General features: G+C 37.3%; 1 long non-coding RNA gene across 2 annotated transcripts; it reads right to left on the reverse strand.

Moving 5' to 3' along the window:
- Nucleotides 1–4,937: 4,937 nt before the first annotated feature.
- LOC117928682 lies at nt 4,938–6,301 on the reverse strand. Of its 2 annotated transcripts, XR_004653617.1 has the most exons (3): nt 5,981–6,301; nt 5,619–5,850; nt 4,938–5,527 (listed from the first exon to the last, which is right to left on the reverse strand). It is a non-coding gene; the product is annotated as an uncharacterized LOC117928682 (long non-coding RNA). The 2 variants fall into 2 exon arrangements; XR_004653616.1 differs by having other exon boundaries at nt 5,619–6,301.
- Nucleotides 6,302–6,969: the final 668 nt, after the last annotated feature.

The raw sequence follows: 6,969 nt of genomic DNA on the forward strand, positions 1-6,969 counted from the left end.
TTCATATTGCTGATATACAAAACCACCGGGTGGTTTTCTAAGTTTTGAATATTCCAAAAGCTTGATAGACTTTTGGTGAAGTTGCCAAAATTTCTATATAGATAGAGTTCACAATTGGTTTTGAATTTTCAAAACACCTAAAAAAGAGACCTTTTCCAACAAATACTTGCCAATTTTTCAATACCTGTAAAAATGAGAACATGGGCTAGTGAATCGTGTTACATCAACTGGAAGAGAAGATGACCATCTTGGTGCTTACCTGCCACCTTGAAATTTGTAACCATAGTGTAGCAACCTAAGTTTTGGGTCAAAATGGCCCATTTACACAAATATATATATATATAACCATTTTATGAAACTTATGTTCAAATTAGCCTCTTTGATGTCACGTAGGAGTCGTGTTATAGAAATATATATATTTTTTTCATAATTTTAGTTAAAGTCTCAATTGACAATTTATACTTCATTTTTAAATTGAAGTCGCAATTGCTAGCTGAGGTTTCATTTTTTAACTGAAGCCTCAATTGATAACTAAGACTTCATTTTTTAATTAAAACCTCAACTACCAATTGAGGTTTCAGTGATTTTTTTTATTTATTTAAAATTTAATTAAAAACTATTAAATTATAATTCATTAATTAAATTCAAAATATATACTTTAATAATAAATTAGTCATCAACCCATCATCTCATCAGTGTTAACATCATTACAGCCCCCTACCTTTTTATCTCTACAATTAGTACAGTCACCCATATCTTCAGACCTACCATCAGTGTCATCCCTTACCTCTTCAGACCCATCACCAGTGCAACCCCCTACCTCATCAGACTCATCATCAGCATAACCCCCTATTTTTTTAGACTTATTTTCAATTTAGCTCCTTACCTTTTCAGACCCACCATTAGCACAACTCCCTACCTCTTTTGACCCACTATCAGTATAACCCTCTACCTCATTAGACCTACCTCCATTACAACCTCCTACCTCTTCAGACTCACTATCAGTGTAGCCCCCTACCTATTCAGACTCATTATCAATACAACCACATACTTCTTCAAACCCATTTTTAGTGTCTGCTACCCCATATGTCGATCCCCTTTCATTGCAACTAGACGCTTCCTTATCTACTTCACTAGGACCTGAGTTTAGGACATTAGTTCTACTATCACCGGAGTCATTTATATTTGTTTCTATACCTATGCGATTGACACATCTACTTAGTTAGATTTATCCCCAACCATTTTGAAAGGTAGGTGTGACCTACATCGACTTAGATTACTACCTCCACCACCACCTCTATTTCCAACTCTAGCTTCAACATAGATAGATGTTCTTCATATGTCAAATGTAGTATCTGCTACAGTTAGAAAAGAGCGACCAAAAAGGAAGAGAGTACCAGTTACATATGAGTTATCTCCTTGTGGAGGCATGTGAGATTATATATGTTTTTTTTTTCCCACTATATAAATGTTTAGTGGGTATTTTTTGTGACTTTGATGAAACTACTAAAAATTACATTTTGTAGTAGACTTTTTCTAATTAATTTCATTAACTAATTTTATCAAAAAATCTATATATGTCAACTTAAGTGTGTACTATTATTTCGATAAAGATAAATTTGTCATAATACAAATAAATTATTATCTTAAAAAACAACAAATTAAATATTATACAATTTTATATCTTATTTATATGTTATATAAATTTATTATTTTAAGATTATTAATTTATTAATAAATAAAATATTCATTTATAATATCTTCTATTTATCAATTTATATTTGTTAAAGTAATACTAGATTCTAAGTTTAAATATAATAATTTATTATGAAAGTATATATTTTTAATTTCAATAATAAATTGTAATTTAATAGTTTTTAATTAAATTTTAATTTAAAAAAAAAAATTAACTGAAGCCTTAGTTAGCAATTGAAACTTTAATTCAAAACTGAAACCTTAGTTGATAATTAAGTTTTCCATTAAAAAATAAAGTCTCGATTGACACTTACGACTTTAGTTTTTAAACTGAAGCCTCAATTGACAATTGAAGCTTTAACTAAAATGATGAAAAAAAAAAATTTATGACATGGCTCTTATGTGACATCAAAGAGACCAATTTGAATATATATATATATATATATATATATATATATATATATATATATATATATATATAGATATTATAAATGGGCCATTTTGACCCAAAACTCGTAGCAACCTTGTTTGTACTATTAGAACAAGAAAATGAGACCATACTAACAAAGAAAACACTATAAGAACAAACATATGTTCAACTGAAGTTCATGATATATAGAACTTCCGAGATAACACAGATTGAACTAAAGGAGAAAGGACAAGGGGGCACAGGAACTTCAACAACTCTTTCAAGCATCAGTATGACCATTCCCATGTAGGGCCTCAAAGAAGGGTCCTCTTGGATGCACCAAAGGGCAACCATCACCATCCACTCCATCATCGCCATCTCATTTCTTGTTTCATCATCATTCTTCACTAGCTTATCCAATCTGTGCCCTCTATAGCAATCATAAGCTCAATCAGTTAGTATTGCTTCCTCGTCATTTTCCGGCTGTGAATGTTGAAAAGCACAGAAATGGAAACAAGGACACACAATTTGCATTTGAAACTGAGGGCAGTTTCAATAGTCTGAACTAAAGGGGAAAGTACATGGAGGCGCAGAAACATCAACCATGCCTTCAAGCATCAGTGTGACAATTCTCATGGAAGGCCTTAATGAAGGGTCCTCTTGAATACACCAAATTGCTACCACCACTAACCTCTCCAGCCCTCCTCATGTCAGTTCTCGCCTCATCATCAGTCTCCACAAGCATATCCAATTGGTGACCTCTATAGCAATCATAAGCCAATCAGGAAGGATGGCTTCCTCTTCATTTTCTGTTTGGAAATCAATGCACCTCCTGCAACAAATGATCTCCAGTAACATGACCCCCATAACTATAAGCGTCTATTTTTGCTGTAATTGACTTGCTCTTGAACTATTCTGACACAAGTCCCTCTGATGGTTATAAGTGCCTGAGTTTCATCACTCATCACAAGTTTTGTCAATCCAAAATCGGAAATCCTTGCTGTGAATGAATCATCCGGAGGACATTTTGAGGCATGATGTCACAAAGGATGATCTGTGTGCTACACTCCTGATGCAAGTACATCAGCTCTCTTGCAATCTCAAATCCCATTCGAAAGTGGATATTTATTCTTCCAGAAGGTTTCTTCTTTAATTTAAAGACAGAAACCTTGCACACAATTGTAGTCATATACATAAGATATCCAGCAGAGGTCTTCACCTAAGCATTCTATCTTCTCAAAGTTTGCAGTGGCAGTCCAAACTATGTTAAGACTTCTCTTGTAAGTCCTCTGGGTTTGAACCTTCTCCTTGTTCACCTTTTTGTACTATGTTCAGCTTGCAGCCATTGGGCTTGTTGTATGGATCAACAAGGGAAAACCCAAAAAGACACTCACAAATTGGTCTTCCTTTTGAGTCAGGTATGCAGTAACTGTTAATTAAAGCCACAACTCTCAGTCTCCCACCTCCCAAATCTACCTGAATCTCAGAGCAAATGTCCTTTGGGTGTATTAGGACTAAACCCAGCTTCTTTTGCTCTGGAGCTTGGGCGAGTATATTTTCTGAAAACTCCATCAAAATCCAGCATTTCCCAGTAGTAGTAATCTCTGGTTGAATCTGCACTTCCTGTCTTGAGGATAGCACTCCCTCTGTTTCGTAGAACAACATGAAGGTCATCCGAATCATCAAAAATCATCCATTCATCAGAATTGCTGCCATTTCCAGATTAAAGGTGTTAAGCACAAAATTTCCATCAGGCAGCAGACGAGGCTGGAACCTTCCCTTTGAGTAGTTGTCTTCATCTTACTAAGAAGACGCAATGCCACCAGTTTCTAATAATTGAGTTGGCAAGATGGTATCAAGCATGGCGGCGTAAACAACCCCATTAACACCAGACCCAGCTTTCCATATGACTTGGTCCTGACCATCAAGTGTCAACTGACCATCAATCATAAGCTCTACTTCATATTCTAATTTTTTTTCCAGGGATTTTGTCAACCAGATAGTTAGCCTGCTAGTGGACGAAATCCAAAAGCCAAGATCCTAATGGCAATTTCCATGAAAATGAGCAATCAGAAGCCAGAAGAGACAATCCTAAACTAGCATTATACTTGGTTTCAGCTACAGCAAGAAATGGTAGAACAAAGAGAAGCTAGAGGCATCCATGGCCAACAACAGGAAAATCCATGTTGGTATAGAGAATTTGGAGAACTTGTTCAAATTATACCACACTTTTTAAGACGAAAAGAAGGTTGATTGCAGAGACCCTATGATCAGATTTGAAGAGTACACCAATGGAAAGTTACTGAATCCATTATCAAGCTAATTACCTATCAATATCTAAGGCTTGATTTTCCATTTTTAGTAGAAAAAAACTGTTCTGAGGCAATCATAGAAGTCAATAGTTTTCTTATTGATGGAAAAGAAACAATTAAAGATAAGTCATAAATTCTTGTTTGGAACTCAATCTTGAAAAAAAGTTTGTGGTTTATTCTTTGTAAAGGAGTTCTAGTCTTTTGCATAAATCAATGTTTTGGTCTTCCAGGTGGATCATATTTTTTGATATCTAGAATCCACCAAGGTATGTAGTAAGGCATTTATCCTAATTGGGGTTGAAACAAACCTGAATGATATAAATCTACCCTCTATCTTACATCACTTCAATACTGAAGATACTCAGAACTCAGAACCTCACTAAGTTAGAAGCAATTGGATTAATTCAACTACAAGAAAAAAATTTCTTATCACATAATTGGTTGATCCCTTACAAACAAAAAAGTGGCTCTTGACAGAAAATGATTAGGAAGGCATGCAAGTAACAAATACAAATTAAATATAATGTAAGATTTTCATGGATTAAAAAAAATACATGGCAAAATAGTATATATTATTTCAACCAGGGAACATATGTAAATGTTGTATTCTATTCCATAAGGGAAACACTCTATACTCAGTAGCATAAGCAAGCCCAGAAAGCCACTTATCTCTTTTTTTTTTTGCTTTTTTGCCTATTCTCATCTCTTATGACCAGAAGTGCTAAGGATGATATAACCTCACCAAATAAGTTAGAAACCAGCTAATCTAGCAGGTTCAGTAGCCGACTTGCTCTCAATCTTCTTTGAGTCACCAATAAGTTGGGCATTATGCCTCCAACAGTGGGTCTGGAAATATTAGAGCTGGCAGCAGGGGTGGCTGTAAAACTCTCCTATCCAAAACACCAAGTTTCAGGGCCAGAAGTTGCTTCTGTGGCTGGTTTGTTGTGATGACCATTTTCTGGTCCTAAACACTATCCTTATCCCTGGAAAGAGGCTGCTGCTATTTGGGCTCGTCACCAAAAGCCTGCCATGGCTTAGAGTCTGGTCGGGGGAATCAGATTTTATGCGCTGGAGTTTCCAGACTGTTGCTTCAATCTTTTCTCTCTGCCTGCTGTTATGAGAAGAGAAAATATCAGAAAAATGAATCGATGGAAGAAATTGTTTGAAATCCAATAGGCATGTGTGAGAATAGGAGATGATACTGGAGGAGTAGCAGTTGACTGAAGTCCAGTTGGGGTTCAGTTTTTCAAAGCATCTCTGTTGGGTGATGGAGTTCAAGCAGCAAGAGCTTGCATGAGTTCCTGTATCTTCTTCAATGCCCATTTCTTCAAGCTTCTTCAAGTGCTTATTGTTGATGGCAAAATTCCCCTGCTACAATAGTAGTCACCAGCAACGGAATCTCGATCAACGCGTAGTAGTAATTCCTCCTTCCTCCTGCAAAAAGATGTCCGGATGGGTTGTCCGGACACACCCTCCGATGATTAAGTTAGTCTTTTGGAAGTTGGTGGAAAATAGAGTTTTCCTTTGGGAGTGTTACTCCGTGATTTTCGTCAAGGATGCTTACCTTCCTGAGAGTCTCCTTAGAGTTTATATACGAGTCAGAAAGTATGCCCCCGCTGTGCTAGCGAGTCCCATCGTCATGATTGCGGCTCATAGGGTGGCAAAGCAATCATGACATTTTTGGTGCCAGGTGGCGGCTATCAGGAGGGTATTCAGGCGGTGGATGTCGCCTCAATTTATGACTTTAAATATCGGGGATGCGTCAGGCACTCTGAGAAGATTTGGGAATATCTTGTCGAGCGTATCTTGCATTAAAGATGAGTGACAGTTCAGGAGACTTGGTCGTCAGTATTATCGAAGTTTGCTTTTTGATTGTGGGCGGAAATGGATCCGGCGAATCGCGAGTGTCTGACGAGCCAAGCTGTCCGGGGAATCTGAATTGTCGGCTGCGGATGCTCTCCGGGTAAGCGCTATCAGAGGATCCGGACATGTCTGACCGGGGAAGTTGAATCGCCCTCCTCTCCCATCTAGCGTCAGGCGCCAGATGTAAAATATCTGGAGAAGGTGGAACGTCGGCCGGACAGAATTCCGGATGTGAGATATCCGGAGAAGGTGGACCGTCGGCCGGACAGAATTCTTCCCCGGGTGGAATGAGCTATGCCTCGCGTCGCAAGGGGGACCGTCTGCGTGTGCAAGGGAGAGAGAGCCACGTGGCATTTTTTAGGGAGGATCCCACACTTATGATTGGTGGAGGTGCTTCCATAATCCATCAGGGTCCGATGGAAGATTCTCAGCTTTTAAGTCTCTGAATCATACAATTAAGAAAATGAAGAATGTTGAATAAGACAATACAAATTTGTGGGCAGGACTGAAAAATGAAGGAATAGTGGGAATATCAATTAAGAGCATAATAAATGACAAAACTACCATATGGCAACACAGCAAAAAATGATTATTGTTGTTTACCTCACATGTTTTTCCATAGTCATAACCAAACTTTGTTTCTCATAAGAAGTCTTCTATGTCCATCCTGGTTGCTTATTATGAAATACA

This window comes from Vitis riparia, chromosome 13 (genome assembly GCF_004353265.1).
Source record: "Vitis riparia cultivar Riparia Gloire de Montpellier isolate 1030 chromosome 13, EGFV_Vit.rip_1.0, whole genome shotgun sequence".
NCBI lineage: Eukaryota > Viridiplantae > Streptophyta > Magnoliopsida > Vitales > Vitaceae > Vitis > Vitis riparia.